Consider the following 23,598-nt stretch of genomic DNA (forward strand, 5'->3'; position numbering starts at 1 on the left):
TCTGGTAGGTGACAGGGTGAGTGTGCGGGGACAGGTCTGGTAGGTGACAGGGTGAGTGTGCGGGGACAGGAATTATAGGTGAAAGGGTGAGTGTGTGGGGACAGGTATGATCGGTGACAGGGTGAGTGTGCGGGGACAGGTATAGTAGGTGACAGGGTGAGTGTGTGGGGACAGGTCTGGTAGGTGACAGGGTGAGTGTTCGTGGACAGGTATGGTAGGTGACAGGGTGAGTGTGCGGGGACAGGTCTGGTAGGTGACAGGGTGAGTGTGCGGGGACAGGTCTGGTAGGTGACAGGGTGAGTGCGTGGGGATAGGTATGGTAGGTGACAGGGTGAGTGTGCGGGGACAGGTATAGTAGGTGACAGGGTGATTGTGCGGGGACAGGTCTGGTAGGTGACAGGACTAGTGTGTGGGGACAGGTATAGTAGGAGACAGGGCGCGTATGCGGGGACAGATCTGGTAGGTGACAGGGTGAGTGTGTGGTGACAGATATGGTAGGTGACAGGATGAGTGTGTGGGGACAGGTCTGGTAGGTGACAGGGTGAGTGTGCGGGGACAGGTATGGTAGGTGACAGGATGAGTGTACGGGGACAGGTCTGGTAGGTGACAGGATGAGTGTGTGGGGACAGTATTATAGGTGACAGGGTGAGTTTGCGGGGACAGGTATGACAGATGACAGGGTGAGTGTGCGGGGACAGGTATTAAAGGTGACAGGGTGAGTGTGCGGGGACAGGTCTGGTAGGTGACAGGATGAGTGTGTGGGGACAGGTATTATTGGTGATAGTGTGAGTGTGCGGGGACAAGTATAGTAGGTGACAGGGTGAGTGTGCGGGGACAGGTCAGGTAGGTGACAGGGTGAGTGTGTGGGGACAGGTATGGTAGGTGACAGGGTGAGTGGGTGGGGACAGGTATGGTAGGTGACAGAGTGAGTGTGCGTGGACAGGTATAGTAGGTGACAGGGTGAGTATGCGGGGACAGGTATAGTAGGTGACAGGGTGAGTGTGTGGGGACAGGTCTGGTAGGTGACAGGGTGAGTGTGCGGGGACAAGTATAGTAGCTGATAGGTTGAGTGTGCGGGGACAGGTCTTGTAGGTGACAGGGTGAGTGTGCGGGGACAGGTCTGGTAGGTGACAGGATGAGTGTGCGGGGACAGGTCTGGTAGGTGACAGGATGAGTGTGTGGGGACAGGTATTATAGGTGACAGGGTGAGTGTGCGGGGACAGGTATGATAGATGACAGGGTGAGTGTGCGGGGACAGGTATTAAAGGTGACAGGGTGAGTGTGCGGGGACAGGTCTGGTAGGTGACAGGATGAGTGTGTGGGGACAGGTATTATAGGTGACAGGGTGAGTGTGCGGGGTCAGGTATGGTAGGTGACAAGATGAGTGTGTGGGGACAGGTCTGGTAGGTGACAGGGTGAGTGTGCGGGGACAGGTTTGGTAGGTGACAGGATGAGTGTGCGGGAACAGGTCTGGTAGTTGACAGGATGAGTGTGTGGGGACAGGTATTATAGGTGACAGGGTGAGTGTGCGGGGACAGGTATGATAGATGACAGGGTGAGTGTGCGGGGACAGGTATTAAAGGTGACAGGATGAGTGTGCGGGGACAGGTCTGGTAGGTGACAGGATGAGTGTGTGGTGACAGGTATTATTGGTGATAGGGTGAGTGTGCGAGGACAGGTATGGTAGGTGACAGGATGAGTGTGTGGGGACAGGTATGATAGTTGTCAGGGTTTGTGTGCGGGGACAGGTATGGTTGGTGACAGGGTGAGTGTGCGGGGACAGGTATGGTAGGTGACAGGATGAGTGTGTGGGGACAGGTATGATAGGTGAATGGGTGAGTGCATGGGGACAGGTCTGGTAGGTGACAGGGTGAGTGTGCGGGGACAGGTCTGGTAGGTGACAGTATGAGTGTGTGGGGACAGGTATGGTAGGTGACAGGATGAGTGTGTGGGGACAGGTATGGTAGGTGACTGGATGAGTGTGTGGGGACAGGTATGATAGGTGAATGGGTGAGTGCATGGGGACAGGTCTGGTAGGTGACAGGGTGAGTGTGCGGGGACAGGTCTGGTAGGTGACAGGGTGAGTGTGCGGGGACAGGAATTATAGGTGAATGGGTGAGTGTGTGGGGACCGGTATGATAGGTGACAGGGTGAGTGTGTGGGGACAGGTCTGGTAGGTGACAGGGTGAGTGTGCAGGGACAAGTATAGTAGGTGACAGGGTGAGTGTGCGGGGACAGGTCTGGTAGGTGACAGGGTGAGTGTGCGGGGACAGGTATGGTAGGTGACAGGGTGAGTGTGTGGGGACAGGTCTGGTAGGTGACAGGGTGAGTGTGTGGGGACAGGTATGGTAGGTGACAGGGTGAGTGTGCGGGGACAGGTCTGGTAGGTGACAGGGTGAGGGTGTGGGGACAAGTATAGTAGCTGACTGGGTGAGTGTGCGGGGACAGGTCTGGTAGGTGACAGGGTGAGTGTGCGGGGACAGGTATAGTAGGTGACAGGGTGAGTGTGCGGGGACAGGTATAGTAGGTGACAGGGTGAGTGTGCGGGGACAGGTATAGTAGGTGAATGGGTGAGTGTGTGGGGACAGGTCTGGTAGGTGACAGGGTGAGTGTGCGGGGACAAGTATAGTAGCTGACAGGGTGAGTGTGCGGGGACAGGGCTGGTAGGTGACAGGGTGAGTGTGCGGGGACAGGTCTTGTAGGTGACAGGGTGAGTGTGTGGGGACAGGTATGGTAGGTGACAGGGTGAGTGTGCGGGGACAGGTATAGTAGGTGACAGGGTGATTGTGCAGGGACAGGTCTGGTAGGTGACAGGACTAGTGTGTGGGGACAGGTATGGTAGGTGACAGGGTGAGTGTGCGGGGACAGGTATGGTAGGTGACAGGGTGAGTGTGCGGGGACAGGTATGGTAGGTGACAGGGTGAGTGTGCGGGGACAGGTATAGTAGGTGACAGGGTGAGTGTGCGGGGACAGGTATAGTAGGTGACAGGGTGAGTGTGCGGGGACAGGTATAGTAGGTGAATGGGTGAGTGTGTGGGGACAGGTCTGGTAGGTGACAGGGTGAGTGTGCGGGGACAAGAATAGTAGCTGACAGGGTGAGTGTGCGGGGACAGGTCTGGTAGGTGACAGGGTGAGTGTGCGGGGACAGGTCTTGTAGGTGACAGGGTGAGTGTGTGGGGACAGGTATGGTAGGTGACAGGGTGAGTGTGCGGGGACAGGTATAGTAGGTGACAGGGTGATTGTGCAGGGACAGGTCTGGTAGGTGACAGGACTAGTGTGTGGGGACAGGTATAGTAGGAGACAGGGCGAGTATGCGGGGACAGGTCTGGTAGGTGACAGGATGAGTGTGTGGGGACAGGTATTATAGGTGACAGGGTGAATGTGCGGGGACAGGTATGATAGGTGACAGGGTGAGTGTGCGGGGACAGGTATTAAAGGTGACAGGGTGAGTGTGCGGGGACAGGTCTGGTAGGTGACAGGATGAGTGTGTGGGGACAGGTATGGTAGGTGACAGGATGAGTGTGTGGGGACAGGTATGATAGGTGAATGGGTGAGTGTGTGGAGACAGGTCTGGTAGGTGACAGGGTGAGTGTGCGGGGACAGGTCTGGTAGGTGACAGGGTGAGTGTGCGGGGACAGGAATTATAGGTGAAAGGGTGAGTGTGTGGGGACAGGTATGATCGGTGACAGGGTGAGTGTGTGGGGACAGGTCTAGTAGGTGACAGGGTGAGTGTGCGGGGACAAGTATAGTAGGTGACAGGGTGAGTGTGCGGGGACAGGTCTGGTAGGTGACAGGGTGAGTGTGCGGGGACAGGTATGGTAGGTGACAGGGTGAGTGTGTGGGGACAGGTATGGTAGGTGACAGGGTGAGTGTGCGGGGACAGGTATGGTAGGTGACAGAGTGAGTGTGCGGGGACAGGTCTGGTAGGTGACAGGGTGAGTGTGCGCGGACAGGTATGGTAGGTGACAGGGTGAGTGTGCGTGGACAGGTATAGTAGGAGACAGGGTGAGTGTGCGGGGACAGGTATAGTAGGTGACAGGGTGAGTGTGTGGGGACAGGTCTGGTAGGTGACAGGGTGAGTGTTCGTGGACAGGTATGGTAGGTGACAGGGTGAGTGTGCGGGGACAGGTCTGGTAGGTGACAGGGTGAGTGTGCGGGGACAGGTCTGGTAGGTGACAGGGTGAGTGCGTGGGGACAGGTATGGTAGGTGACAGGGTGAGTGTGCGGGGACAGGTATAGTAGGTGACAGGGTGATTGTGCGGGGACAGGTCTGGTAGGTGACAGGACTAGTGTGTGGGGACAGGTATAGTAGGAGACAGGGCGCGTATGCGGGGACAGATCTGGTAGGTGACAGGGTGAGTGTGTGGTGACAGATATGGTAGGTGACAGGATGAGTGTGTGGGGACAGGTCTGGTAGGTGACAGGGTGAGTGTGCGGGGACAGGTATGGTAGGTGACAGGATGAGTGTACGGGGACAGGTCTGGTAGGTGACAGGATGAGTGTGTGGGGACAGTATTATAGGTGACAGGGTGAGTTTGCGGGGACAGGTATGACAGATGACAGGGTGAGTGTGCGGGGACAGGTATTAAAGGTGACAGGGTGAGTGTGCGGGGACAGGTCTGGTAGGTGACAGGATGAGTGTGTGGGGACAGGTATTATTGGTGATAGTGTGAGTGTGCGGGGACAAGTATAGTAGGTGACAGGGTGAGTGTGCGGGGACAGGTCTGGTAGGTGACAGGGTGAGTGTGTGGGGACAGGTATGGTAGGTGACAGGGTGAGTGTGTGGGGACAGGTATGGTAGGTGACAGAGTGAGTGTGCGTGGACAGGTATAGTAGGTGACAGGGTGAGTATGCGGGGACAGGTATAGTAGGTGACAGGGTGAGTGTGTGGGGACAGGTCTGGTAGGTGACAGGGTGAGTGTGCGGGGACAAGTATAGTAGCTGATAGGTTGAGTGTGCGGGGACAGGTCTTGTAGGTGACAGGGTGAGTGTGCGGGGACAGGTCTGGTAGGTGACAGGATGAGTGTGCGGGGACAGGTCTGGTAGGTGACAGGATGAGTGTGTGGGGACAGGTATTATAGGTGACAGGGTGAGTGTGCGGGGACAGGTATGATAGATGACAGGGTGAGTGTGCGGGGACAGGTATTAAAGGTGACAGGGTGAGTGTGCGGGGACAGGTCTGGTAGGTGACAGGATGAGTGTGTGGGGACAGGTATTATAGGTGACAGGGTGAGTGTGCGGGGTCAGGTATGGTAGGTGACAAGATGAGTGTGTGGGGACAGGTCTGGTAGGTGACAGGGTGAGTGTGCGGGGACAGGTTTGGTAGGTGACAGGATGAGTGTGTGGGGACAGGTATTATAGGTGACAGGGTGAGTGTGCGGGGACAGGTATGATAGATGACAGGGTGAGTGTGCGGGGACAGGTATTAAAGGTGACAGGATGAGTGTGCGGGGACAGGTCTGGTAGGTGACAGGATGAGTGTGTGTTGACAGGTATTATTGGTGATAGGGTGAGTGTGCGAGGACAGGTATGGTAGGTGACAGGATGAGTGTGTGGGGACAGGTATGATAGTTGTCAGGGTTTGTGTGCGGGGACAGGTATGGTTGGTGACAGGGTGAGTGTGCGGGGACAGGTATGGTAGGTGACAGGATGAGTGTGTGGGGACAGGTATGGTAGGTGACAGGATGAGTGTGTGGGGACAGGTATGGTAGGTGACTGGATGAGTGTGTGGGGACAGGTATGATAGGTGAATGGGTGAGTGCATGGGGACAGGTCTGGTAGGTGACAGGGTGAGTGTGCGGGGACAGGTCTGGTAGGTGACAGGGTGAGTGTGCGGGGACAGGAATTATAGGTGAATGGGTGAGTGTGTGGGGACCGGTATGATAGGTGACAGGGTGAGTGTGTGGGGACAGGTCTGGTAGGTGACAGGGTGAGTGTGCAGGGACAAGTATAGTAGGTGACAGGGTGAGTGTGCGGGGACAGGTCTGGTAGGTGACAGGGTGAGTGTGCGGGGACAGGTATGGTAGGTGACAGGGTGAGTGTGTGGGGACAGGTCTGGTAGGTGACAGGGTGAGTGTGTGGGGACAGGTATGGTAGGTGACAGGGTGAGTGTGCGGGGACAGGTCTGGTAGGTGACAGGGTGAGGGTGTGGGGACAAGTATAGTAGCTGACTGGGTGAGTGTGCGGGGACAGGTCTGGTAGGTGACAGGGTGAGTGTGCGGGGACAGGTATAGTAGGTGACAGGGTGAGTGTGCGGGGACAGGTATAGTAGGTGACAGGGTGAGTGTGCGGGGACAGGTATAGTAGGTGAATGGGTGAGTGTGTGGGGACAGGTCTGGTAGGTGACAGGGTGAGTGTGCGGGGACAAGTATAGTAGCTGACAGGGTGAGTGTGCGGGGACAGGTCTGGTAGGTGACAGGGTGAGTGTGCGGGGACAGGTCTTGTAGGTGACAGGGTGAGTGTGTGGGGACAGGTATGGTAGGTGACAGGGTGAGTGTGCGGGGACAGGTATAGTAGGTGACAGGGTGATTGTGCAGGGACAGGTCTGGTAGGTGACAGGACTAGTGTGTGGGGACAGGTATAGTAGGAGACAGGGCGAGTATGCGGGGACAGGTCTGGTAGGTGACAGGATGAGTGTGTGGGGACAGGTATTATAGGTGACAGGGTGAATGTGCGGGGACAGGTATGATAGATGACAGGGTGAGTGTGCGGGGACAGGTATTAAAGGTGACAGGGTGAGTGTGCGGGGACAGGTCTGGTAGGTGACAGGATGAGTGTGTGGGGACAGGTATTATAGGTGACAGGGTGAGTGTGCGGGGACAGGTATGGTAGGTGACAGGATGAGTGTGTGGGGACAGGTATGATAGTTGTCAGGGTTTGTGTGCGGGGACAGGTATGGTAGGTGACAGGGTGACTGTGCCGGTACAGGTATGGTAGGTGACAGGATGAGTGTGTGGGGACAGGTATGGTAGGTGACAGGATGAGTGTGTGGGGACAGGTATGATAGGTGAATGGGTGAGTGTGTGGGGACAGGTCTGTTAGGTGACAGGGTGAGTGTGCGGGGACAGGTCTGGTAGGTGACAGGGTGAGTGTGCGGGGACAGGAATTATAGGTGAATGGGTGAGTGTGTGGGGACAGGTATGATAGGTGACAGGGTGAGTGTGTGGGAACAGGTATGGTAGGTGACAGTGTGAGTGTGCGGGGACAGGAATCATAGGTGACAGAATGAGTGTGCGGGGACAGGTATGGTAGTTGACAGGGTGAGTGTGCGGGGACAGCTTTGGTAGGTGACAGGGTGAGTGTATGGGAAAAGGTCTGGTAGGTGACAGGGTGAGTGTGTGGGGACAGGTATGGTAGGTGACAGGGTGAGTGTGCGGGGACAGGTCTGGTAGGTGACATGGTGAGTGTATGGGAAAAGGTCTGGTAGGTGACAGGGTGATAGTGCAGGGACAGGTCTGGTAGGTGACAGGATGAGTGTGTGGGGACAGGTATAGTAGGAGACAGGGCGAGTATGCGGGGACAGGTCTGGTAGGTGACAGGGTGAGTGTGTGGGGACAGGTCTGGTAGGTGACAGGATGAGTGTGCGGGGACAGGTATGGTAGGTGACAGGGTGAGTGTGCGGGGACAGGTATGGTAGGTGACAGGGTGAGTGTGCGGGGACAGGTATAGTTGGTGACAGGGTGAGTGTGCGGGGAAAGGTATAGTAGGTGACAGGGTGAGTGTGCGGGGACAGGTATAGTAGGTGAATGGGTGAGTGTGTGGGGACAGGTCTTGTAGGTGACAGGGTGAGTGTGCGGGGACAAGTATAGTAGCTGACAGGGTGAGTGTGCGTGGACAGGTCTGGTAGGTGACAGGGTGAGTGTGTGGGGACAGGTATGGTAGGTGACAGGGTGAGTGTGCGGGGACAGGTATAGTAGGTGACAGGGTGATTGTGCAGGGACAGGTCTGGTAGGTGACAGGACTAGTGTGTGGGGACAGGTATAGTAGGAGACAGGGCGAGTATGCGGGGACAGGTCTGGTAGGTGACAGGATGAGTGTGTGGGGACAGGTATTATAGGTGACAGGGTGAATGTGCGGGGACAGGTATGATAGGTGACAGGGTGAGTGTGCGGGGACAGGTATTAAAGGTGACAGGGTGAGTGTGCGGGGACAGGTCTGGTAGGTGACAGGATGAGTGTGTGGGGACAGGTATGATAGTTGTCAGGGTTTGTGTGCGGGGACAGGTATGGTAGGTGACAGGGTGAGTGTGCCGGTACAGGTATGGTAGGTGACAGGATGAGTGTGTGGGGACAGGTATGGTAGGTGACAGGATGAGTGTGTGGGGACAGGTATGATAGGTGAATGGGTGAGTGTGTGGGGACAGGTCTGGTAGGTGACAGGGTGAGTGTGCGGGGACTGGTCTGGTAGGTGACAGGGTGAGTGTGCGGGGACAGGAATTATAGGTGAAAGGGTGAGTGTGTGGGGACAGGTATGATCGGTGACAGGGTGAGTGTGTGGGGACAGGTCTAGTAGGTGACAGGGTGAGTGTGCGGGGACAAGTATAGTAGGTGACAGGGTGAGTGTGCGGGGACAGGTCTGGTAGGTGACAGGGTGAGTGTGCGGGGACAGGTATGGTAGGTGACAGGGTGAGTGTGTGGGGACAGGTATGGTAGGTGACAGGGTGAGTGTGCGGGGACAGGTATAGTAGGTGACAGAGTGAGTGTGCGGGGACAGGTCTGGTAGGTGACAGGGTGAGTGTGCGCGGACAGGTATGGTAGGTGACAGGGTGAGTGTGCGTGGACAGGTATAGTAGGAGACAGGGTGAGTGTGCGGGGACAGGTATAGTAGGTGACAGGGTGAGTGTGTGGGGACAGGTCTGGTAGGTGACAGGGTGAGTGTTCGTGGACAGGTATGGTAGGTGACAGGGTGAGTGTGCGGGGACAGGTCTGGTAGGTGACAGGGTGAGTGTGCGGGGACAGGTCTGGTAGGTGACAGGGTGAGTGCGTGGGGACAGGTATGGTAGGTGACAGGGTGAGTGTGCGGGGACAGGTATAGTAGGTGACAGGGTGATTGTGCGGGGACAGGTCTGGTAGGTGACAGGACTAGTGTGTGGGGACAGGTATAGTAGGAGACAGGGCGCGTATGCGGGGACAGATCTGGTAGGTGACAGGGTGAGTGTGTGGTGACAGATATGGTAGGTGACAGGATGAGTGTGTGGGGACAGGTCTGGTAGGTGACAGGGTGAGTGTGCGGGGACAGGTATGGTAGGTGACAGGATGAGTGTACGGGGACAGGTATGACAGATGACAGGGTGAGTGTGCGGGGACAGGTATTAAAGGTGACAGGGTGAGTGTGCGGGGACAGGTCTGGTAGGTGACAGGATGAGTGTGTGGGGACAGGTATTATTGGTGATAGTGTGAGTGTGCGGGGACAATTATAGTAGGTGACAGGGTGAGTGTGCGGGGACAGGTCTGGTAGGTGACAGGGTGAGTGTGTGGGGACAGGTATGGTAGGTGACAGGGTGAGTGTGTGGGGACAGGTATGGTAGGTGACAGAGTGAGTGTGCGTGGACAGGTATAGTAGGTGACAGGGTGAGTATGCGGGGACAGGTATAGTAGGTGACAGGGTGAGTGTGTGGGGACAGGTCTGGTAGGTGACAGGGTGAGTGTGCGGGGACAAGTATAGTAGCTGATAGGTTGAGTGTGCGGGGACAGGTCTTGTAGGTGACAGGGTGAGTGTGCGGGGACAGGTCTGGTAGGTGACAGGATGAGTGTGCGGGGACAGGTCTGGTAGGTGACAGGATGAGTGTGTGGGGACAGGTATTATAGGTGACAGGGTGAGTGTGCGGGGACAGGTATGATAGATGACAGGGTGAGTGTGCGGGGACAGGTATTAAAGGTGACAGGGTGAGTGTGCGGGGACAGGTCTGGTAGGTGACAGGATGAGTGTGTGGGGACAGGTATTATAGGTGACAGGGTGAGTGTGCGGGGTCAGGTATGGTAGGTGACAAGATGAGTGTGTGGGGACAGGTCTGGTAGGTGACAGGGTGAGTGTGCGGGGACAGGTTTGGTAGGTGACAGGATGAGTGTGCGGGAACAGGTCTGGTAGGTGACAGGATGAGTGTGTGGGGACAGGTATTATAGGTGACAGGGTGAGTGTGCGGGGACAGGTATGATAGATGACAGGGTGAGTGTGCGGGGACAGGTATTAAAGGTGACAGGATGAGTGTGCGGGGACAGGTCTGGTAGGTGACAGGATGAGTGTGTGGTGACAGGTATTATTGGTGATAGGGTGAGTGTGCGAGGACAGGTATGGTAGGTGACAGGATGAGTGTGTGGGGACAGGTATGATAGTTGTCAGGGTTTGTGTGCGGGGACAGGTATGGTTGGTGACAGGGTGAGTGTGCGGGGACAGGTATGGTAGGTGACAGGATGAGTGTGTGGGGACAGGTATGGTAGGTGACAGGATGAGTGTGTGGGGACAGGTATGGTAGGTGACTGGATGAGTGTGTGGGGACAGGTATGATAGGTGAATGGGTGAGTGCATGGGGACAGGTCTGGTAGGTGACAGGGTGAGTGTGCGGGGACAGGTCTGGTAGGTGACAGGGTGAGTGTGCGGGGACAGGAATTATAGGTGAATGGGTGAGTGTGTGGGGACCGGTATGATAGGTGACAGGGTGAGTGTGTGGGGACAGGTCTGGTAGGTGACAGGGTGAGTGTGCAGGGACAAGTATAGTAGGTGACAGGGTGAGTGTGCGGGGACAGGTCTGGTAGGTGACAGGGTGAGTGTGCGGGGACAGGTATGGTAGGTGACAGGGTGAGTGTGTGGGGACAGGTCTGGTAGGTGACAGGGTGAGTGTGTGGGGACAGGTATGGTAGGTGACAGGGTGAGTGTGCGGGGACAGGTCTGGTAGGTGACAGGGTGAGGGTGTGGGGACAAGTATAGTAGCTGACTGGGTGAGTGTGCGGGGACAGGTCTGGTAGGTGACAGGGTGAGTGTGCGGGGACAGGTCTAGTAGGTGACAGGGTGAGTTTGTGGGGACAGGTCTGGTAGGTGACAGGATGAGTGTGTGGGGACAGGTATAGTAGGAGACAGGGCGAGTATGCGGGGACAGGTCTGGTAGGTGACAGGGTGAGTGTGTGGGTACAGGTCTGGTAGGTGGCAGGGCGAGTATGCGGGGACAGGTCTGGTAGGTGACAGGGTGAGTTTGTGGGGACAGGTCTGGTAGGTGACAGGATGAGTGTGTGGGGACAGGTCTGGTAGGTCACAGGGTGAGTGTGTGGGGACAGGTATGGTAGGTGACAGGGTGAGTTTGTGGGGACAGGTATGATAGGTGAATGGGTGAGTGTGTGGGACAGGTATGGTAGGTGACAGGGTGAGTGTGTGGGAACAGGTATGGTAGGTGACAGTGTGAGTGTGCGGGAACAGGAATTATAGATGACAGAATGAGTGTGCGGGGACAGGTCTGGTAGGTGACAGGGTGAGTGTGCGGGGACAAGTATAGTAGGTGACAGGGTGAGTGTGCGGGAACAGGTATGGTAGGTGACAGGGTGAGTGTGCGGGGACAGGTATGGTAGGTGACAGGGTGAGTGTATGGGAAAATGTCTGGTAGGTGACAGGGTGAGTGTGTGGGGCAGGGCTGCCATCAGAAATTCTGGGGCCCAGTACTAACAAAATAGGCAGGGCCCCCCCCCCCCCGGGTATAGGGCAGAGTTGGTCGGAGTTGTGGATAACGTGAGTGGAGCTATATCAGGGATGTTGCCTAAGTTTGTGCGTAAACCAGGGAGGATGGCTAGGCATGGTGGTGGGGGGTGGTACAGGGCAGGGAAGACTGGCCTGGGGTGGCAAAGGGCAGGGAAGTGTGATTGGACTAGGGGGGCAAGGGGCAGTAGGGGAGGTGCAGAGAAGACAGGCTGGCAGGCTGGCTGGACATGGGGGAGGGGCAGAGAAGACAGGCAGGCACGCTGGCTGGACATGGGGGGGGGCAGGGAAGGCTGGCTGGACTGGGGCAGAGAAGACAGGCTGGCTGGACTATGAGGGGGCACGGGGAAGACTGGCTGGACTGAGGGAGAGACAAGGCAGACTGGAAGGACTGGGGGGGGCTTCGGGAAGGCTGGCTGGACTGGGGGGGCAGGGAAGGCAGGCTGGCTGAACTGGGGGGGAGCAGGAAAGGCTGGCTGGCTGGATTGGGGGGGAACAGTGCAGGGAAGGCTGGCTGGACAAGAGAGGGGGGGACACAGAACAGGGTCAGCTTACCTGTTCTCCTGTCCTGAGAGAAGGGAGCCCAGCTGGCAGTGGTGAGGAATGCACCGGGCGACAGGAAAGGAGAAAGATCATCAGCGCTGTGTCATTCAACTAAGGACTTGAGCCGGCCTCAAACATCAGGGGTGCTGCAGCATTTACTATGGAGCCGACCGCGAGCCAATCACACCACGCGGAACAGCGGCCAATCAAGAGCGGCCGCTCCTGATTGGCTGATCAAGAGCTGCTGTTCCTGATTGGCTGCCGTTCCATCAGCCAATCACAGCTCGCGGAACGGCATCCAATTAGGATCGGCCGCCCCTGACTGTCGTTCCGCGAGCCAATCACAGCTCGCGCTCGGCTCCAGTGACAGTCCATAGTTGAAATGTCACAGTGCTAATGATCTTTCTCCCTGCCTGCCGCCACCGATGCATTCCTTGTCACTGTCAGCCGGGCCCCCTCTGTCTCCGGGCCCGGTACTGGAGTGCCGGCAGTCCCCCCCTGATGGTGGTCATGGTGTGGGGACAGGTATGGTAGTTGACAGGGTGAGTGTGCGGGGACAGGTCTGGTAGGTGACAGGGTGAGTGTATGGGAAAAGGTCTGGTAGGTGACAGGGTGATAGTGCGGGGACAGGTCTGGTAGGTGACAGGATGAGTGTGTGGGGACAGGTCTGGTAGGTGACAGGGTGAGTGTATGGGAAAAGGTCTGGTAGGTGACAGGGTGATTGTGCGGGGACAGGTCTGGTAGGTGACAGGATGAGTGTGTGGGGACAGGTATAGTAGGAGACACGGCGAGTATGCGGGGCAGGTCTGGTAGGTGACAGGGTGAGTGTGTGGGGACAGGTCTGGTAGGTGACAGGGTGAGTGTATGGGAAAAGGTCTGGTAGGTGACAGGGTGATTGTGCGGGGACAGGTCTGGTAGGTGACAGGATGAGTGTGTGGGGACAGGTATAGTAGGAGACAGGGCGAGTATGGCGGGACAGGTCTGGTAGGGGCCAGGGTGAGTTTCTGGGTACAGGTCTGGTTGGTGACAGGGTGAGTGTGCGGGGACAGGTATGGTAGGAGACAGGGTGAGTGTGTGGGGACAGGTCTAGTAGGTGACAGGGTGAGTGTGTGGGGACAGGTCTGGTAGGTGACAGGATGAGTGTGTGGGGACAGGTAAAGTAGGAGACAGGGCGAGTATGGGGGGACAGGTCTGGTAGGTGACAGGGTGAGTGTGTGGGGACAGGTCTGGTAGGTGACAGGGTGAGTGTGCGGGGACAGGTATGGTAGGTGACAGGGTCAGTGTGTGGGAGCAGGTCTAGTAAGGTAAGGTAAGTGGATGTGAGGAAGATGTTGTGGGTGACAGGGTGAGAGAGTCTGTAGGCGGGTCTGAGCACAGCATCCCTTCCCCTCCCCTTCAATGTTCTCCTTTCACTGCACTATATGTTGTTCTCCTTTCACTGCACTACATGTTTCTGCAGTATCTATTCATTTCCAGCCAGCCCCCATTCTCTGTTGCCAGCCCCAGCAGTATTCTCTCTGTCTCTCCAGTCAGCCCCCCTGCTGTGTCCCCAGTGCCAGCAGCCCCCCTTCTGTGACTCCATCCCTAGCAGCCCCCCTTCTGTGTCCCCATCTCCAGCAGTCCATCTTCTGTGTCTCTATCCCCAGCAGTCTCCCTTCTGTGTCCCCAGCCAGCCCCAGCAGTCCTCATTATGTGTCCCCAGATCCAGCAGTCCACTTTCTGTGTCTCCATCCCAAGCAGCCCCCTTTGTGTCCCCAGCCAGCCCAAGCAGCCCTCTGTGTCTAGAGTCAGCCCCAGCAGCCCCCTTGTGTCCCTAGAACCAGCAACCCCCTCTTCTGAAACCAGAGTCAGCCCCAGCAACCCCCCTTGTGTCCCCAGTCAGTCTCCTTCTATGTCCCCAGTCAGCCCCCTTCTATGGCCCAAGCAGCCAATCTTCTATGGCCCCAGCAGCCAATCTTCTATGGCCCCAGCAGCCAATCTTCTATGGCCCCAGCAGCCCATCTTCTATGTACCCACCCAGCCAGTCCCCACACTTACCTTGCAGGCTTCTGCTCACTCAGCTCCTCTGAGTCCTCTTCTCTCTTCTGCGGCGCACGTGACGTCATGATGTCACACGCGCCGAGTCTTTGTGAAAAAAAAAAAAAACTTTACTGCACGAGTGTACTGCGCCGGAAGGCACGCAGTGGTACTCATCAATAGCTGCATGGCCTGGGGAGGACAGACAGCAGCAGCCCTCATCCTGGTGGTGGCCATGCAGCTGCCTGCAGGACACACAGAAAGATCTTGTGGCTGTGGATGCCGCCGAAGTCAAAGTCGGAATGCAGCCGCGGCTGCAACAGAGCAGCATAACACACAGGACCACCAGGGCTCTTTACTGTCTGAGGAGGCGGCCCACGATGCTTGGCAATAGAGCGGCTTGGGGGGTCACATGGCACTCTGCCCCCCGGCCCAGCCCGCCACTGATCTTAGATGAGGGTGACTGCCGCCGCTGAAAATAAGAGGGAGGGATAGTACAATTACTCACCCACTGCTCCCGTCCAGGCCAGGTCCTGGCACCTGCCCATCTATCAGACGCCTTGACCGGCGCATGCGCACTAGTGGAGGGGAGTCGCACATGCCACCGGCATCCAAAGGGCTGCATCATCTGCAGCCCCTAGGAGCCGGTTAGGGCTTGCGAAAGGCTGGAAGCCGCTGTCTGCTAATAGCAGCCTGGACTGGCAGTCCCAGGGCAAGGAGACACCTCCCCCTGAGACTGCTTGTATTTTTGACTGGCAGGCAGCGCTTCCAATAGGAAGCCACTGCCAGTCACACAGTGTAGCCAGTGCAGTCAAAGACTGAACTGACTACACTGAGGTGGTGGATTTTACTGGGGGGGCTGCAGCCTTGCATAAGTTAATAAGCCTAAAGAAAGTGAAAACCGAGGCAATTGTCTTATTCACTTTTAAAGATATTGCAGAATAACCACGTGAAGCGCAAGTGGAACGCACCGCGTCACTTCCGCCCGTGTCTATGGGGGATCAAAGCCATTCTGAGTGCGCGGCTCTTCCGCCCTTACTGAGTATCGTGACTGAGTCTTGGGTGCGCGTCATTCTTGATGCACGTCATATGGGATGCGCGTCACATCCACTCATCATGTGTAACGCGGCTAGGTGTCCACTCTGTGCTAGTTAATGCAGTGGTTATGTGACTCGTCTCGTCACCTCCGCCCCACTGGGATACACATCACTTCCGTTCACCATGTGTTTCATAAGCTGTGTGTATACTTTTATGTACAATTTCATTGTCCCACATTATTTTAGGTCATTTATATTATCCAGAGATATTATTCGAAGTATATATATATATATATATATATATATATATATATCAAAAAGTGATGATGGAGAATCCGTGTCCCATTCCTCGCGTACACTTCCGGTCTTTAAGTTCCTTCCGGACCCTGGAATGCATGGTGGCCATTTTTGTAGTTCTTTAGATATTAGTTAATTGTAGAGGAAGTTCCTGGTCCAGAGTCTCGGTGTACAGCTGCGATTTTCTGAGGATTTATGACATCTTTAATTTTTTTAGGTGTTGATAATTTTCTAGGAGTCCATTGAAGCTTGTGGCACTCATTCCTTCAAATATAGTTGTCTTTCATCATTCCTACATATTCAAAATATAGTTTAGAGTATGTACACATATAGATATATATATCAGGGGTATTGGAAACATGTTCTCTAACAATGGTATCTGGCATAAGGACATAAGTAACATATTGATTATCGGAATATAGTGAATAATTTTAACCTCAATAAAAAATTTCAGGCACATATACTGTAAGCATTATTTGATTAAGCACCCACTAGTAAAAGCACTACACTCTGGGCAGAGTGAAATTATATATATATATATATATATATATATATATATATATATATATATATATATATATATATACAGTCAGGTGCATAAGTATTGGGACATTGACAGAATTTTCATATTTTGGCCTCTATTCACCACCACAATGGCTTTGAAATGAAACAAACAAGATGTGCTTTAACTGCAGACTTTCAGATTTAATTTGAGGGTAATTACATCCAAATCAGGTGAACGGTTTAAGAATTACAACGGTTTCTATATGTGCCTCCCACTTTTTAAGGGGCCAAAAGTAATGGGACAAACTAAACAATCCTAAATTTAACTTTCACTTTTTAATACTTTGTTGCAAATCCTTTGCAGGCAATTACAGCCTGAAGTCTGGAACGCATAGACATTACCAGACGCTGGGTTTCATCCCTGGTGATGCTCTGCCAGGCCTCTACTGCAAATGTCTTCAGTTCCTGCTTGTTCTTGGGGCATTTTCCCTTCAGTTTTGTCTTCATCAAGTGAAATGCATGCTCAGTCGGATTCAGGTCAGGGGATTGACTTGGCCATTTCATAACATTCCACCTTAGCCTTAAAAAAACCATTTGGTTGCTTTTGCAGTATGCTTCGGGTCATTGTCCATCTACACTGTGAAGCGCCGTCCAATGAGTTCTGAAGCATTTGACTAAATCTGAGCATATAATATTGCCCGAAGCACTTCAGAATTCATTCTGCTGCTTTTGTCAGCAGTCACGTCATCAATAAATACAAGGGAACCAGTTCCATTGGCAGCCATACATGCCCACGCCATGACACTACCACCACCATGCTTCACTGAAGAGGTGGTATGTTTTGGATCATGAGCAGTTCCTTTCCTTCTCCATTGTCTTCTCTTCCCATCACTCTGGTACAAGTTGATATTTGTCTCATCTGTCCATAGGATGTTTTTCCAGAACTGTAATGGCTTTTTTAGATGTTGTTTGGCAAACTCTAATCTGGTCTTCCTGTTTTTGTGGCTCACCAATGGTTTACATCTTGTGGTGAACCCTTTATAGTCACTCTTGTGAAGTCTTCTCTTGATTGTTGACTTTGACACATATACACCTACCCCCTGGAGAGTGTTCTTGATTTAGCCAAGTGTTGTGAAGGGGTTTTTCTTCACCAGGGAAATAATTATTCTGTCATCCACCACAGTTGTTTTCCGTGGTCTTCCGGGTCTTTTGGTATTGCTGAGCTCTCCGGTGCTTTCTTTCTTTTTAAGAATGTTCCAAACAGTTGATTTGGCCACACCTAATGTTTTTGCTATCTCTCTGATGGGTTTGTTTTGATTTTTCAGCCTAATGATGGCTTGCTTCACTGATAGTGACAGCTCTTTGGATCTCATATTGAGAGTCGACAGCAACTGATTCCAAATGCAAATGTCACACCTAGAATCAACTCCTGACCTTTTACCTGCTTAATTGATAATGAAATAATGAGGGAATAGCCCACACCTGTCCATGAAATAGCTTTTGAGTTGATAGTCCCATTACTTTTGGCCCCTTAAAAAGTGGGAGGCACATATAGAAACCGTTGTAATTCCTACACCGTTCACCTGATTTGGATGTAATTACCCTCAAATTAAATCTGAAAGTCTGCAGTTGAAGCACATCTTGTTTGTTTCATTTCAAAGCCATTGTGCTGGTGAATAGAGGCCAAAATATGAAAATTCTGTCAATGTCCCAATATTTATGCACCTGACTGTATATAAAAAATGTTTCTAGGTACACAGAAACCCCCCCTGCGTGCACCACAGTAGTCTCCAATTACTAAGTACCAGTTCTGTCAGGTCTTGAAACACTGCCTTTCCCTGTTAGGTTTTTCTCCGGGTGAGTTTCATAATTACTAATTTCATATAGGAGCCACTACATCAGCAACTTTCACGATTTTTTCAGATGGGGGGATTTAGGGCCTCATTCAGAGGCGGTCGTAAGATGCAAGTGGTCGCACAGAAACAGGGCGGCCGCTTGCATCCTGAACGGCTGCCTCCATGTTGGTTGTTAACCAACAGCCTAACACCCACAGCTCTAAAGACCATTAAGGGAGATGGTCGCGATGGTCAAGACCATCGCGACCATCAGGGCTTACGACGAGACCCTAGGGTAGGGTCTCGTCGACCTTAAGCCCCAGGGAGCTTCCTGCTGTGTCCGTCGTGCGCATGCCCGGTGGACCAACATCGAGTCGGTTGCGAGCGCTCAGCGCTCGCGACCGACTTTGAATAAGGTCCTTAATCTCTGTGTCAGTAGCATTCATATGCGTTTTAATGCTACTGTATATTTGATTGGGTTTATCTGTGTCTTTTCCTTATTCGTAGACTAATATATCCTAGAAGCCACTCATATGCGAGCTAGGTGTACTTTATAAAAACACACATATATTGTCTGTTTGTAGGATTATTGTTTAATATTTGTGCGCTCACTAATTTATTTTTATCATTGTTATTCATGACTTTTTTAGACAGCTGCCAGTGTAACATAACCCTTAGTTACAATGTTTAGTAACAGAGACTTAGGGAAAAGAAATGACCTATGTCATAGAATCTTTAATGAAGAGATTCAAAACACACATGCTAACACCTCAGGTATGGAGGATCTGGATACACCTTTCTTGGAAGTGGAAATGCTTTTAACTAGAGAAATTAAAACATGGTGGGAGATAAAGGGACTGGAGCATTATATTCCGGCTCAAAGAATTCCAAGAGGATTAAGGATTCTAAAAAAAATCCCACTTTTGGCTTGGACAACCCAGAGTTTATTGAAAACTGGGATAATGTCCTACATGAGTGTTCTGTAAAATTAATGCAAGTCATCACAGAGAAGAAGAAAACTCTAGATAAAATCGAGGAAGATCTTGAAGTTAAAGAACAAACTTTATTGATTCATAAAGAAAAAGAAGTATTTAAGGCAAATGACATTACATTGACTAGAAAGTTGGAATGGATAGAAGAGGAAGTCATTAAAGGAAAAGAGAAGAAATTTCTAAGGGATAAGTCAGATTATCAAAATAATAAAATTAAAAATTGGAGTAGATTTAACATCAGGCAAGAAAGAACACAGGAGTAGACCCCAAAAAAACTGGAAACAGACACCATTTAGAAGGAAGGAAAGAATGTCCAATGTAAAAACTAAAAGAGGGGGACAGAATCTCTCTCCATATACTTACGCCATTCCAACGAGAAATCAGTTCTCGACCTTGCAGAGATTTGAGTCAAATAGTGACTCAGATTTTTTATCCCCTGATCCTTTAATAGATACCGTAGGCATACGGAAGAAAACTTTCTTTGGAGAGAGGTTCAAAACCAAGTCACCCCTAAAAAGAAGCCACCCAGAAGACGAGGCACCAGAGGCAATGGGAGGAAAAACAAACAAAAGGAGAATCCTTCCACAATAGAACTAATGGACTCGGGAATTTTTAATTTATCTCAGCATGCATTAACAAAAGCAGAAGTAGATCTCTTGAATAGAGGGCTGAAGTTTGCACCATCAAATCAGATGAATTTATTTGAAACTTTTATAGATCTTAATAAATTTACTAGGAATTTAACATTGAATAGGCATTTCGCGAAAAAGGAGGTAGAAGTAACTCATGTACCTCAATCGAAATCTGGTCTTAGAAATAAATCAAAATATTATCCTTTGGAGTCGAAGGGAAATCATATCAGTGTCTTTTATGATTTGGTAAAAAAAGACCTGTGTGAACAAAAACTCCAACCCTTAAAAAAAATTTAATCTAAAAAATGCAGAGAAAGAAGCTTTAAAGAATTTACAAAATAATAATATGATAGTTATCAAGCAGGCAGATAAGGGGGGTGGGGTCCTAATTCAATACCGTACATCTTATGTAAACGAGGCTCTAAGACTCCTAAAAGATGAATCATCATATAAAGTTCTACCACAGGATCCTACGATAAAATTTGTGGAAGATCTCAGGACTGTTTTATTACATTATCTACATACACAAAAACAGACAAATCTCAGATACAAATAGTGTTTTGAAAATTATGTCCGAAATTGAATGGAAAAACACCTATCTTTGGATTACAATAGACGTTCAGAGCCTCTACACATGTATTGAACATGACAAAGGTATGTTATCATGTAGGAAATTTATGTTTAGGGATCCATCAATGTCAACGCTGCATAAGAATGGAGTTTGTGATTTTATGAGATTTATTTTAAGTCACAATTATTTTACGTTCCTGGATTGTTTCTATATTCAAATTTGTGGGACAGCAATGGGGACTATCTTTGCCCCAAGTTTTGCCAATTTGGTGATGGGCAGTTGGGAAGAAGAAATGATTCATTACAATAATCCTTTTGAGAAACACTTGAAAATGTACAAATGCTATATATAGACAATATCATCATCATCTGGGAGGGAGACGATTTGTCTTTTGTAGAATTTTTCAAAGTTCTCTCAGTTAATACTTATAATCTGAAATTCACGTACAATCTAAGCAAGGACAAAGTGGAATATCTGGATGTAATATTAAAAGGTGAAGATGGAAAAGTGGTACCAAGCAACTTCATCAAAACTGTGGACACAAACAGAAATTTACATTTTAATAGCTGTCATGCAGAACATTGGAAAAAGAATATACCCTTTTCACAGTTTTCTCGTGTAAAAAGAAACTGTGGTAAAAAAAAGAACTGCACCACACAGCTTGAAACCTACTCCAACAGATTTGTAGAAAATAATTATCCGGATGAAATAATAAAAAAGGCTTCAACCAAAATCAGTAGTCTGGATCGATCTGTACTACTCCAACCAAGAAAGAAGACGACAGAGAACAAACATATTCCATTTATTACCACCTTTAATTGTCAAGAAAAACAGATTAAAATGATACTTAACCGTCATTGGGAAGTTTTACTAATGGATCCAATTCTGAATGGTATTCTTCCTTCTAGACCAAAGGTAATCTTTAAAAAGAGTAGGAATATCAAGGAAATTTTAGCACCTAGCTTACTTAAGAAGGAAGATTCAAGAAATCAAAAAACTTTAAGAAAATGTCAAGGCTGCTATAAATGTAGCAGCTGCAACATATGTAAATTTTTACATCTGAAAAGGAAAATCTTCCATAATCATGACAATTCATAGGAGTATAAAATAAAGGATTTTACCTATGGTAAAATTACCTATGGTAATTTATATGTTGGAATGTGCCTGCGGTTTTAAGTATATTGGAAAAACGAAGAGAATATTAAAATTACGTATTCAAGAGCATGTTCGTAATATTAAGAATAAAATAACAACTCATGCTATATATAGACACTTTGCAGAACATCATAATTCTGATCCCGACTACTTATCTTTTAAACCAATAGAATTGGTTAAACTTGGGGAAAGAGGGGGAGATATTCTCAATAAATTATCCATGTATTGGATCTTTGAGTTAGGTACTCTCTCCCCCAGTGGTTTTAATGAAGCCTTTGAAATTGCACCTTTTTTATGAACATCATGTGAATCTTTTTATGAACATTTGTGATTAATTATTATTTTCTAATACATTTATCTATTCATCTTTCTTAACTCAATTAATAATATTTTTTTAAGTCTGTAGATATATATTTATTAGACTATAATGGTGGTTGCATTCTTCCCTTCATTTATTTAGTAGTATCTATGCTCACCCTTGTATTCTTATATTTTTAGTGCTATTTACTACAAGCCCTTTTAGAAATGGACACTGTTTCATATGGACTCTTTATATCACACTATGGTCGGGTTTAAAATGGCCGCTTTTCAAGGACAGACTGTATCAAGGTAGAGATTCCCCCAGCATCCGTCGTATTGTATGCAGAGGACCTGCAGAAGTGACGTTAACGACAAGTGCGGCTTAACCCGGACAGGATGTGATGTTCGTGTGCCACTATACTTCAATCCGGACAGGAAGTAAAGTCCCGGTGCCATTTGTTTCGGTGCCTATAAGGAAATGACTTTTGGGACAGACCTCTGTAGTAGGTGCTCTGTTTCCCCAAACCGGAGGGGACGTGATTAATGCTCCCAGTTCCGTCAGCGGAATGGCCCAGTTATACAGTCTAAGTAAATATTATATGTGGATGGGGCTCTATATGTTTAGGAATATCTAATATTTTATATGTTCACAATGTATTTTAAAATCTTTATGCCAAATAGAAAAGTTTTTTTTTTTCCCTGGTCTGAGGACAGGAAGTGGTGTTTTCCCTGTCTGAGGACAGGAATTGATGTTTTCCCTGTCTGAGGACAGGAAGTGATGTTTTCCCTGTCTGAGGACAGGACATGATGTTTTTTGTTCGGTCCATGTGGATCCTCCATTTTTAATTACCATAGGTATAAATATGTCCTTTGAGTAATATTTCTTATCCCCTTGAAGAAGTTTTATTTTACCAAGATGAAACGCGTTGGTACCCTGCTATCCTGGACCCTCTTATGATGGACAGATAAGCCTTTATAATATTTTGCCTTTGTATGTTGTTTACCTGCATTTAATTGTGGATCTTATTTTATAAATTAAACTGTGTTTTGTGTATAAATATTTGGAGTATTATTACATGTGAGGACTGACTATAGTTCCAATAACTCCTAAATTACACAGTGATGGATGTTTGATGCAGTATTAAGATGGTACACACAATGTTTTGCTTTCTTTTTTTCCTTTATGTTTGAATCATGGTTGGTCAGGTGACCGAAGATTTTCTATTGAAGATAAGTTGCTTTTCCTTTCATAATCATGTATATTTTTCACTATATCTTTTTGATCAGTTCACCTTCTGGCGCTTGGGATTTTTCACTATTTAATTGATTTATATATGGTTTATCACTATATATGACTAATATATCCTAGCAGGCACTCATATACGAGCTAGGTGTACTTTATAAAAACACACATATATTGTCTGTTTGTAGGATTATTGTTTGTCACTTGTGCGCTCACTAATTTATTTTTATCATATATATATATATATATATATATATATATATATAAATATAAATATATATAAAATAATGTTTCTAGGTACACAGAAACCCCCTCCCCCCTGCATGCACCACTGGAGTCTCCAATTACTAAGTACCAGTTCTGTCAGGTCTTGAAACTCTGCCTTTACCTTTTAGGTTTTTCTCCTGGTGAGTTTCGTACTTACTAATTGCATATAGGAGCCACTACATCAGTAACTTTCACGATTTTTTCAGATGGGGGGATTTAATCTCTGTATCAGTAGCATTCATATGCAATTAAATGCTACTGTATATTTGATTGGGTTTATCTGTGTCTTTTCCTTATTCGTGGCTAACAAGAGGCTTAACTACTTGCCGACATACTGCGGGGGTCCATGAGGATTTTTTTTTTCTCCCAGTTGTTTAATTGGCAAAACAATTTAATATATAATGGCATTATTTAATACTCCCCAGGGGATTTATGTTTTTGTCTCAGGTCATATTACCTACGCTTCGATCCATCACCCACCTCTCCATATACTGTATGTTGAACACTTGTTTGTATGATCGAGGCTA

General features: G+C 49.8%; 1 long non-coding RNA gene across 1 annotated transcript in view; it reads left to right on the top strand.

The window, feature by feature from the left end:
• Positions 1-22,527, top strand: part of LOC148542717 (uncharacterized) — a 38,046-nt gene extending 15,519 nt beyond the window's left edge. Inside the window, exon 3 of the long non-coding RNA XR_015877035.1 lies at positions 21,760-22,527. This is a non-coding gene — a long non-coding RNA (uncharacterized LOC148542717). The remainder of the gene's footprint in view (positions 1-21,759) is intronic.
• Positions 22,528-23,598: the final 1,071 nt, after the last annotated feature.

The sequence above is a fragment of the Taudactylus pleione genome, unplaced genomic scaffold (assembly GCF_031769625.1).
Source record: "Taudactylus pleione unplaced genomic scaffold, aTauple2 ptg000009l, whole genome shotgun sequence".
Lineage (NCBI taxonomy): Eukaryota > Metazoa > Chordata > Amphibia > Anura > Myobatrachidae > Taudactylus > Taudactylus pleione.